The following is a 12,600-nucleotide window of genomic DNA, read 5'->3' as shown; positions in this document are numbered from 1 at the left end:
TGCGGACTTCATCAATTTTTGGCAGCAGGCTGCGAACATTTAGGTGGACGAAATGAAGACCTCTTTTTTTGAAATTACTGTAATTTACTGGACCTGGGCATGGATGAATATCACCACATAATAACAAACACACTCTGAGCCACTTGGATCTATGGACACTAATATCAAGTTCAAGATGTTGTAAATTACGTCTGGACTTCTTTTCGGCTAACTTGTATGATGTTACAAAATGTTCATAAAAAGAAAGTTCACCAAATGTAATGTTGTCAAACAGGAAACTGTTTATATGAACGTTGGAAAAAATCTGTCCGAAATGTTGATTGTCCGAAACGTTATGATGTTCAAAACAGTGAAAATTATTATTGGACTTCTCGCCGACAATGTAGTGTGAAGTGACAATATCTTCATAAAAACAGAGTTCTCCAATTACAATGAAGTCAAACAGGAAACTGTTAATCTTTACCGCTGGAAAAGTTTGTCCGAACTTTTGATTGTCCGAATACATGTACTGTTTATGATGATCAACATTAAAATGTGTGCACAAACGTAAAATCAAAGGTAAAATCGTCAATAAAATCCTTGAAATGTCCATTTTCAGTGTATGATGATTAAAAGCTTGTAACTGGTTGCTGAATTGACGAAAAAATGAAAAGTTCAGGTTTGTTTACATTTCAAAACTTCCTAGGTCACACACCACTAGAGTCCAAAACTGCATCTTTCAAGTCTCAAGTCTAAACTCTAGACTTACCTGTGTGTATGTCTTAAGGTTCAGCATCTCTATCAACAACTTAAGTCATTATAACGACAGTATCTTCATATAGAGGTGAGCAGTTAAACTCACATCAGATTGGCCAGTCCTTTTGAGCGCCAAGCGAATAAGCTACAAGTACCATTTGCTACGTCTTTGGTATGACACTGCCTGAGATAAAAGCCAAAGACCTCTCTTACTCGGAGCAGAATTCTACCACTAAGCTACTCGTGTACATCCATGACATCTCGGACTTACAATGTTGAATAAAAACCACGCGCCCTTATTCATAATGTTTAAAGACTAAAACTGAGACTGAAATTTAAAACGGCAAATATTCCGTTTGTCTTTACTTTGTTAATCAAAATTAAAGTTTGCAGAACTGTCGGTAGGTCCAGAATGCACAGTTAAAAAGTTTCCTTAAAACAAGCTCACTCAACAATGACATTAAAGGTTGAAGTATATGGAGCATGTGCTTAAGTGTCAAAGTCTGACTTAAGACCTGTATGTATACCTTTGCATGTCAGATAGAATTTTCCCGTGATTTTGCCGGTACTGGAAAAGCTCATCTTACACACGGAAAGTAAGTGCTTGGAGTAAGGCAGATGAATTCTGGTGTCCAGAGTGTCTCGGTCATCGTAGAGTTGGATATGTGTCTGCTATGTTTTGGAGATGTCTAACCTATTATGGTGTTGGAACTTTGGAAACTACTGAGGGAAATTTAGACCCACAAAAATACATAGTGTCCAGACAGCAACTGTGGCCAGTCATTGTCAAATATTTCTCACAAGGAGACTATATATTTCAGGAGAATAATGCTCCAGTGCACACATCAAGGAGGACCTTTCAGTTGAAAAATGAAAATATAATAACATGTATGTCTTGACCTTCACAGAGTACTGATATAAACATTATAGAAAATGTATGGCGAACCATCAAAATCGGACTTTACTGGAGGAAACACTGGATCAAATATAAATAAAATCTCATTGAAGTTAAAACCATTTGGTATGATCTTCCAGTGCACTGTATAAAAAGTCTTTATGCCTCAGTTTCTAAAAGAATTCGGCATGTGACGGTTAGCAGAGGTCATATCACCTAATATTAACAAGCTTTTGTATCTAGGTGAGTGCTTGGTGAGGAAATCTTAACAATTCAATTTATAAACAAGCACTTGCTTGGCGGCCATTTTGATGACTCACTTTTGGCCAACCACTGTAGATTAGATTTTACCGTTCGTATTTATGACGTTTATTATCTCCCAACGGGAAATTACTTAACTCATAATTCTTGTTTAAAATGAAACAATAGATCTACTTGCTCTCGAAGGTAAATGTCTTCGTCAGAAATGTATCGAATCTTAGATAGTGAATATGGTGAAAATGTGAAGCGTATACGTCGACCTACACATCGATATAAGTTAAGCAGCTTGTAGGGACTTCAACATACTACCACATATCTATGCATAACTGTAGCAATAATATACACCTATATGTCCATGTTAAGTATGGATGTATGTTTCGAAAGGGCTCAAAGTAGGCCATAACCTTCCAGATATGGTCAAATAAGTGAAATATTCCAAGCTTGAAAACTACGCAGTCATCTTCTATGACCCTAACACCCCAATCTAAATAAAGGGGTACTTACAATTTTTGTCTCAAAGGGTAGCCATGATTTATATATACTACATATATACTTATCCGGCTGCTTTCGCCGAAAGCATGTATCACTATTTTAATCGTAATTAAGTCTGAAAAGTTTTCGACCCAGTTTGAACCCCAATGGTAAGGAAGTATGGACATACCCTACCCCTACACGAACGAGAGTTAATAAATAGCACGTATCTGGTGCTAATGCTTTGTGTGTTAATTAGTTAATTCCGGATACAAGGGATATTACAACTCAACTCAATTTAATTCATAGTTTATTATAGTCTCATCTTTGTATACAATGGCAAAATCATAAAATGAATATACTGAAACTAATACAAAGCCATTCTAAAATTAGAATTACAAGAGACTGTGCTAGTTAATAAAATCGCATTTATACATGCAATTACATTTAAATGAAACTTAAATCTATGAAAAAAAAATAAAGATTATTTCATCCTCTGCAAAATACCATTACCTGCACTAAATTCTATAAACCTAAACTTATAATTATTTTCATGCAAATACTCCTTCCACCGAGAAAAAACTTTTAGAAAATTAATATCTTATAATTATGCATTTTCAATCAATAATTTAACAACGGGCATCAGATATTTAAACAAAAGTGTTCATATTGATTAATATGTTTTATTTTGATGATAAGCGTACAAGTACAACTTTGCATAATATGCATGATACGCTCACACAAAAATACAACACACACGAAAGAATTGTTATATATTATAAATATTAAAGTTACTTAAAAATGTTCCTTCAAGTCAGCAGACAGTGCAAGCCCAAAAAGTAATTTTATCATATTTCCTTTCACATATTCTACGAAACCGAAGATATCATAGAAGATGTATAGTTTTACAACTTTTGTAGTTTTGTTGTATTTAAAATGAAATTAAAACGAGACAGTCAAATTGCTAGCAAATGTAGCCATTAGATAAATGACGGTGTACACTGAAGACAAATACGGTACAGTAACTGCCTTTTAGAGAGGTCGATATAAGGAGTTAATCAAAACCTTGAAAAGGTGATACACCCTCGGTTGATAATTGCATTTCTCGCATTGATAAATCCAAAAATTGATCAAACCTAAGTCAAAAAATATTTTATTTAATCCAAGAGAAATATCCAAACATTCGGTTAGTCAGTTTTCCTGTCCTTGATATTACGTCAAAATGTTATGATGTCATTGCTGGGGGTAAATACGTGTTTTGGGTCCTCGTACGAGCCAATTCAAATTCTTATCATTAACAATGTGACTAAGTTTAGACCATTATCAATGACTACAAATACAAATTCAATTCTATTATAATGTCTGCTATTTTAGGCTCACTTGGCAGTGGTGTTTAATATTTCATTAATTAGTCACAGTAACGTCAAAACAAAGACTGTTGGCCTCTCATGCTATCTAAAAATATAATTTAGATACCGCTTTTAGTTAGCAAACTTAAAGGAAAAAACAGATTTCCGGAAAGCATGTGGCACATATCGCAAAGTAGGCCAGCCACAAATAGACCTTTCTAACGTAAACGTAATTACGAAACGGAATACTGAATCCGTAAAATTTTAGGCTAATTTGTGGTCTATGGGAGACAATTTCATCCAATAGTAATGCAATAGTAACCTCCCTTAGACCATTTTTTGCAAATAACATTTACGGATTCAGTAATCCGTTTCCGATTTACGTTTACTTTAGAAAGGTCTAATAGAAAAATGTAGTGGAAGCTTATTAAGACGACTTGCTTAAAAATCCAGCAACAGTTAACTTTTTCATATATAAAATAAATAAAGATAGCAATTTGTAGGAAAATAGGGGGCGGGTGTTGTGTTTCAATGGCCTATATGGTGTTAGTCTAACTCGTTACGTAATTATCACTTTTATTTCATTTCATTTCAGTTTGATACGACTTTCATGGAATGTATTTGGACCCAAATGACCTAAACACAAAATACGGAGAGAAAAGTGTTCATTAAAATACATAAATCATGCATAGATCAAATTGAAATGTTAATACCATATCAGCTTAATGCAGAAAGCAACAATTTAACACTAAATTTCGTCTTTCCTGATATAAAGAGGCAACCTCACTGGGACTACGTTGGAACAATTTTTCTATAACATCGGGAACAAGAAGTTTAAGTAAAGTCATATCAACCTCCATACATCTTTCATTCTGAAAACAGAGCCATTCTAGATCAACGAAGAATGATGAATTGTATAGTGAATCAGGTTTGATTTGTGCATGAAGGAGATACTGTAAAACAATCATCAAAGTTTCTACATAGTTTCGCCAGATACCGTAGCATGCAAATAGTTCAGGCTTTATTGCTACGTAGTGTAAGTACATAGACAATTTAGGAATTTTGTGAAGAATATTTTCTTCTTCATTAATTTGTTCTGAAAGAAGGTTGATCAATTTTTGCTTTTCGTGACCAAAAACCCTACCAGTAAGCAGATTTCTCTTTGGCATTATGTAATTTGGTAAGTGATTATTTTGCAAGCAGAGCTTGATAAAAGATAAAGATTTCAGGATTAGGTCTATAAATAAGTCTGGTGTGAACTTTTCACTTGGATTAATTTCGGCCATCCAAAGTACGACATTTTTCACCATGTATGATGAAAATGCTTTACAGACTGAGTTAAACACCTGCTTTTTAAACATTTTAAGTATAACATATAGCTTATCGTGCGTGCTATTAAAGTTTAGCAGTAGCTTTTTTTCTGCAGTAACGTATGATATTCTCCATTCAAGATTTTCGGTTTCGCTTCCCTTTTCACCGATTGGAAGTATAAATCCTTCCATTTCGGAAACCTCTTTAACCAATTCCTTTGACGGCCAGTCATACCATCTAGATCTTGTCGCCCACTGAGTAAGGATATTTGAGTTGTAAAAGTAAATTGCAGTTGCTTGATCTGTTTCTATTAGGAATCCGGTAAACCGTAAACAGGATGTATTAAAATCTATATATGCTGATTGAGTCGTTGCAGGACCATTAGATTCCGGCTTACTGCATTTGGTATTGTCGAGTGTTAAATTTGATTGAAAGTGTAGCTGCTTGATAAAATTATTGAATACAACACTTGAAATGTAAGGCTCACCGGTTTTTGATTTGTAAAGGTATGACATTGAACAAAACAAAGAGACTATGCTCATGTCTTCGTCAGTATCAGTATTTATATGTACAGGAACGATTTTGACATACCCAGGAGCCACATCTTCGTAAACTGGTTTCAAAATGTTAATTGTACTATTCGTTTCTCCATTGGGATCATCTACACATACGATGTCGTTGAACAGAACCATGAAATCAATATCACTAACAGAATAAGGGATAACGCCTTCCGATGTACTGCCAGTACAAATTATGTCAGCTAATTCCGGAAAATCACCACAGATACATTTTGTCAAGATACATTCCAGGTCTGTAGAGTAACTTGCTCTGATATTTTTAATATTTTGGTTTATTCCAGCCTGATCAATAACTGAGAAAACAAAGTTGGAAAACTTGTCCCTGGATCTTTTAGCCGACATTATCTGAAAGAAGACAATACAATTTTAGTCCAAAAACTCGGTAGTACTAATGCGCGTTACCTATTTATCTGAAAATAACATATTTATCTAGAAAAATCCAGTCATAATAAAGACTTCAATAAGAGCATTTGTTTTTAGAATTTCGTATCAAAAACATACTTCTTTTTCATCAAAGTCTCTTCATACTTTCAGGAACGTCTGAAATATGTTAAGGATAGCAACTTCTCATTCTATTTGCAATATTTTACAGAAATATTTTTTTACTTATTTCTCATATCATGTCCGTACATGTAAACAATTTAAGAGAAAGAAAATGTTTATGTTGACTGTAAAATATATTACTATAACATCATGTACAATCTTTTGACACATCGAGATTACATGGAAAATGTGGAAAATCCACAGGGCGCCCAACACAACCAAAATGAATATATTGAATGCTCGATTTGATGGAGTCTGTTCATAGGCGATAGTGGAAATGCACACGAATCCAGCAGAATTCAACATTTACGCATGTTACAAGTACCGGAATATAATCCGACATGTATTCAAAGATTTATTTATTAGGACTAAACACATGTATTAATTAAAAAGTTATGCAAATAAATAAGTGTCAAATCATCGTTCCAGGAACACAGTGTGCCAAAACTGTATCCTGCAGTAGTGCATATAATGACATGACAAACGCGAGCACGCAAGTGCGAACGTACATATGTAGACAAAGCAAAACAAATATACATTGAAGGCAGACGTACGAAATTGGGCACCATGCCTTGAAACGGTCAGTGGCAAAAACACATAAGGGGAGTTGAAACGGAAACACAAACCTTTTGACTGAAAACATATACAAGTATTCCACAGTTGTCGTTACTTTGTTTATCCAGACGACTAAGATGTTATTCGCTCTTTTTCGGGAAGAAACCATTAATAACCACTATTCAATCAGGAATTACAACTGAGATGCTATGAAAACTGAAAATGTATAAAAACTCGGAGTTAAGAAAAATATTTATACGGCTACATAAATTGAAGCAAAATAAAAGCAACGTCGACTTAACTTTGTTTATGGGAGGTAATTGAACTTTCAACAGCCTTAACGTACCCTAGCACTTACATAATCGGGGCACTACTGTACATAAGCATCATAAACATTGAATGGAATGCACAGTCAAAAAGCAACATTGATTCAAAATACGAAGACAATTTTAACACAGTACGAAAAAGACTTAATAAGATATATGAGAAATCCCACTATAGAAATCAACCCCCCAAAAAATGTAGAAGACTCGGCTTGATTAAGTCTTTTCCACTTATCAGGGGGCGGGCGTATTTTATCCTTCGCTGTTTATAGGCGTCGAAAATAATAGTTGCAACCTTTCGGTATTTGGATACATTTTAACATACCAGAGTAAACATTACTATTGTTAGTGACTTTTTATCTACGAATTCCCAGTGACCATAATATAATTAATCATTACAGTAACTCGGTATTGGGTCTGAAATATTCATCGTTGTTTGTAAAAATGTTATTTAGGGTACAGTGCCATTTCAAACTGATGAAAATTTCGTAACTGTGTATGAGAATGCGATTTTTGTACATCACGAATACTTCATAAAATTCATATTTGGTATATATGTTACTGCTTGCGTCTGCCTGACATTGTCATACAATACTTGTGATAATCGGTGAGCAATTTCTTTTATATTCTGCATACATGTTTTCTTTTTGAATGTCAAGCGTAGGGCTCCTTTCTCAGTTGTAAAAGTTACAGCTGTGAGTCAAATGTCATGGCAAATTGTGTGCGAGTCGTAATTACGATATGCATGGGGCATTTTTACTTACCTCAATGAGACTGACTGTCGCGCACAAATCCCATTCTCCTCACTTTAAAGCCAATTTCAAAGTTATGGGTCAAATGTCGTTCAAAAGCTTATCATTCGACTTTGAAGGAGATATCATTTTTGTTTGGCAGAAATGTCTGCCTTAATGAACACAAAACACACCAGGCCTTGTCCTAAGGGTAAAAGCCGCACTTAGAGATGTAAGATCATTTTCGAGCTTGTACGGATTAAACTTCCTGTCATACATGGAACACTCTTTATTTCGCCTCAATACAAGGGAAAGTAATGAACACACTTAAGCGGCCAAATGTTATAATTAAAAAGTAACACTAGATTTTCCTGACGCACAGAGCACAGCAAACACTGCCAGGGCAACACATCACACAGTAAGTCCGCCACAAATAGAAACTGTAATAGAAAGATATATGAGACATGTTGTATTTTATTATATGAATGATGCACATTGATGCAGAACAGCCTATTTAACATGTGACCAAATACTGCTTTGTAATATTGACACCACATATTCGTACTGAACTATAAACATTAAAATTATCAAACGGTAGATTTCTTAATAAGCGGATTTTAAGGTGTTTCTGAAGCATTTTGAGGGCATAGAACGATGAAAGTTTCCGCCCTTTTTTTTTAACAAAACCTATAGTTTACGAATGTACGGTAGGGGTACGATACGGGATAAAAAAACAGCTGTGACTCAATCCCAGAGTTGGAGCGCCGGAAATAAATAACAGACCCCCAGTAATGTCGAATTGAAGCGATTTGAACTAAAAGTACTTAAATGTATGTATTTTGTAACCATGTTATACTTACCCTAACCTTTAGTCAGATATAATAAAATTTTTGTACATTAAATGCATCGAACATACAAAAATTTAAACGAATTTTTGCCGTACGCGACATTAGATAATCACTTCTGGGCATGCGCAGAAAACCGCCCCAACTCTGTAGTGAGCTACATTGATTAGAAGGCCCCAAAGTACAATTAATTTACATACAAATATATCAATGCAAGGCTTTGACACAATGTTCTGAAGACAAATGCAAATACCTTCTCTTTAGAAATCTATCCGAGAGAAACACAAATCACTGTGAAGTGACCTGTTGACCTGCTACTTTTCTCCTCTCATCTGTCAGAATGAATAGCGTACTGCATTTTTACAAAGTGAAGCGATCCAGCCTACTTTTTGTACAAATCCGCAGACAGTCATTTGCAAAAGAAACCATGATTTTCCAGCAATTTTTTACCCCTTTCTCTTCATTTACATCAGATCTAAGTAGTTAGAAACATGATGGTTTTGAAACATCTGACCCCATTTGACCTTTAATCCTTGGTCCGAACCAACTTATGCCGGACAATTTAAAATCCACAGGTTTTAAACCCAGTAAAACCTCTGATTTAACTAAAGATGATTTAATTAAAGATGATTTAAAATGAAGAAAACATATGTCTTTATTTAAAAATAGTTTTCCACTTAAAAACTTAAACACTACACCCGAGAGACAAAATGTAGAATAAGTTTGGCCTAATATAACATACAGGAAGTAAAATAAAATGTGGTTGAATTTAGACCACATTATTTTCTGTTTAAATCACTCTTTTACTTCCTTGTTTTTGTAATCCTTCTACATAGATAAAACAAACTGTTTAAAGACATTAGAAATGACACAAAATGTACACAAAACCAATAAATACATTAATAATTATCCATGAAACAAGAAAATTTCAAACTAAAAATAACATAGACCGGAAACCAAATGCAAAATTTATAAAAAATATAACAAGGTCAGGTTATTTACAAATCTACCCCCCTTTTTTAAAAATTTGAAATTAAAAAAACCAATAAAAATCTCCCTTTGATAACGAAATTCATACAAATTATTTTAATTAATATTGGAAAATAAAATTACTTTAGGAGTTGTTATTAATTTAAAAACAAAAAGTATTGAATAAATTATACACATGAAAAAATAAAATTATGATAATTGCAAAACCATAAACACATTTTAAATAAAGAATATAACACTATATAAAACCGGTTTCAACTTTTATATCATTGAGCCTGTTACGCTTAGTTCCGGAAGTCGATCTGACGTTTCCTTGTCTGTTTAAAGGTACTTGCAGTATGGTTATGTACTGGATCGCCTTGTCTGTTAAGGGTTACAGCCGCTGTTATGACATTGACTGGTTGTGCACAAAAAGAATTCTTCCGTCAATGTTGTAATAGCACTGAATTGCCTTACTTCGTTCTTGTCTCTAGTTTCGAAGGGTTTCGGGAGGCAACAAACCAATGGGGTTGAAGGTGATTCTGGCTGAAAAACCCGGGGCATGTTTGATGATTAGAAAAACCAGCTGTATGGTGAGCCTACAGATGAGTCTCAAAAGGAAAGACTAAGGGTTTTCACCCCGGCGTCGGGTGTGCACGTAATAAATTCTACCTGACGTCCGGGTTAAAATAAAGGTACACAACAGGGCTTTTTTGCATTTTTTAACAACTATTAAGTACAAACAACCCTGAAATCACTCAACCGTTTGAGTTTTCTATAGGTATACACAGATTGAATATCATAATACTTTATTTTATGAAAATCACTCAATCGTTTGAGTATGCCATAGGCATAGCATGATTGAACAAAACGCTTTTCATTTATATTAATAAAATATTCCCATTATATTAATTATTCCATTTAAAATAAAACACAGAAATTTAAAATTAAAGTTTTAATTAAAGTTTTAACTCAAAAGTTTTGTTTCTATCATAAAATGCATATTCATCCGAATGTAAAATCTAATGTAACTATCCGCCAAAAGCGAAAAAAATACTTTTGTAGATTTGAATCGTTATAAGGATGAATGTCAAACACTGTCCCTTGTGTTAAATAAATTTAATTTTTTCTTATACATAGATATTAACTGATCATGTCAAAGTCTTCAGCTGCAAATTTTTTCATTTTCAAATATACCACCAAATAAACTAAAAAATGGATTATTAATCCACTCCAAACCATTCCGCCATCAAAAATATAAAATGATATTAGGACTTTTAATCGGTTTATCCGGTTCACCTATAGGCCTGTCCCCGTTAATAAAATATTAATATCTATTATATAAATCCAGTTTTTTCGACAAAAAACCACCCCCTTTCAAAAGCACACTGGTACAGCTATTTAAAATTCTTGGTCTATGTGTATAAAATCTTTATAACCCTAACAATAATTCCAAAGTCTTAATTCAAAGCATTTAAATATTCAAACCGGGTCATATCTTCATATGTTGAATATAACCAGGCACCCTGACGGTCAAATAACTTTGTCTTTTTTACGTAATCTTAAAAACTTTATTAAAGTATTCAAAGAAAAACACTTCATGTTTTACTTTTTCTATTCCTTTTCCAATTCTTCTTTATTTTTTTATCTTTTTTTAAGTTGAAGAATTATTTCACTAAATCAAAAAGGGTCTTTTTTTTGTACAACTTCAGAACAGATAAATTGTCAACAACGCCTTTTGTTCTAGTAATAGTGTTTTTTTGTTTTAGAAAAACATTTTTCTTTTTTATTTCTTGGTATTAGTGGTAATTTCTTCAACATTGGTGGTTATTGCTTTAGTATTAAGCAGTAATTACTTGGTATTAGCATGTTGATTCTCCTTGTCTATCTGATATTTCAACAACAAGTCCAGATCATTATTATTTTTTTAAAATTTTTTCATTAAATTTATTTTTTAAAATTCATTAATATCTTTTTGTAATAAACCTGTAAGTGTACTTAATTCCGCGTACTTTAAATTGTGGCGTGTGTCAACAGTACTTATCAAGTTCCGAAGTTGTTTCTTAAAATTTTCTAGCTGATCATCAATTGTGTTAATTGCTTAAGCATTAGCAGTGATTGATTCTCCTTGTTTAACTGATTTTTCAACTACAAAGTCCAGTTCATTTTTATGTTTTTCAACTTTAGCATTAAATTCATTAATATCTTCTTGTAATTTTTTTGTAATATTACTTAAGTACATACTTTAAATTATGACGGCTGTCAACAGTACTAATCCAAACTCGAATTTGTTTTTTAAAGTCATCTATTTTAGAAATGAGCTCTTTTTTAAGGTTATCTAATGCTGTGTCATGATCATCACCTCTTTGTGAAACTGCCTTTTCCAGTTCAGATTTTTTATTCTGCAAGTTTTTTGAAATTAATTCTAATAAATCTTTAGCTTATTTTCATTTCAGTATTTAGTTTATTTATTTCTGTTCTGATTTTTAACTGAACATATTTTGTAACTTTTTCTCCCGCCTCAATAATCTTTCTTTTAGTTTTTCATGTTTAAAACATACTATATTTTAATTCTTGAACTTGATTGTATAACTTTTCAAAATTGGTTCTAAATACTTTCTTATGGTTGTCATCTGTCAAATTTAGATTTCTCTTCAGTTCTTTAATAGAATCAACCATAGCTTTCATTTTTTTTTCAATTTTATCTTGTAATTGATTAATTAATAATGAATTTCTTTTTAAAATCTTTTGTTAATTCTTCAATATTCTTTTCTTCTGCTTCTAGTGTTTGTTTTATACTTTTGACATCTTCAAAATTATAGTCATCTATTACACTTTGAACTTTTTTAAACATAAACCGTCTTGAAACTGCATCGTTGAGTTTATTTTGAAACTCCTAGGTTTATAAAGTTAAATTTCCTCCCAATTTTAATGCTCTGTTCATTGTGTTATCAAGTTCCTTATTTTTTTGAAGATACGATTCCGTTTCCTTTTTAAGTTTTTTGAATTGTTTTTTAGTAGCATAATCACTTAA

Source organism: Mercenaria mercenaria, chromosome 8, assembly GCF_021730395.1.
Source record: "Mercenaria mercenaria strain notata chromosome 8, MADL_Memer_1, whole genome shotgun sequence".
In the NCBI taxonomy this organism is placed as follows: Eukaryota; Metazoa; Mollusca; class Bivalvia; order Venerida; family Veneridae; genus Mercenaria; species Mercenaria mercenaria.
Note: the sequence above shows the minus strand (reverse complement) of the source record.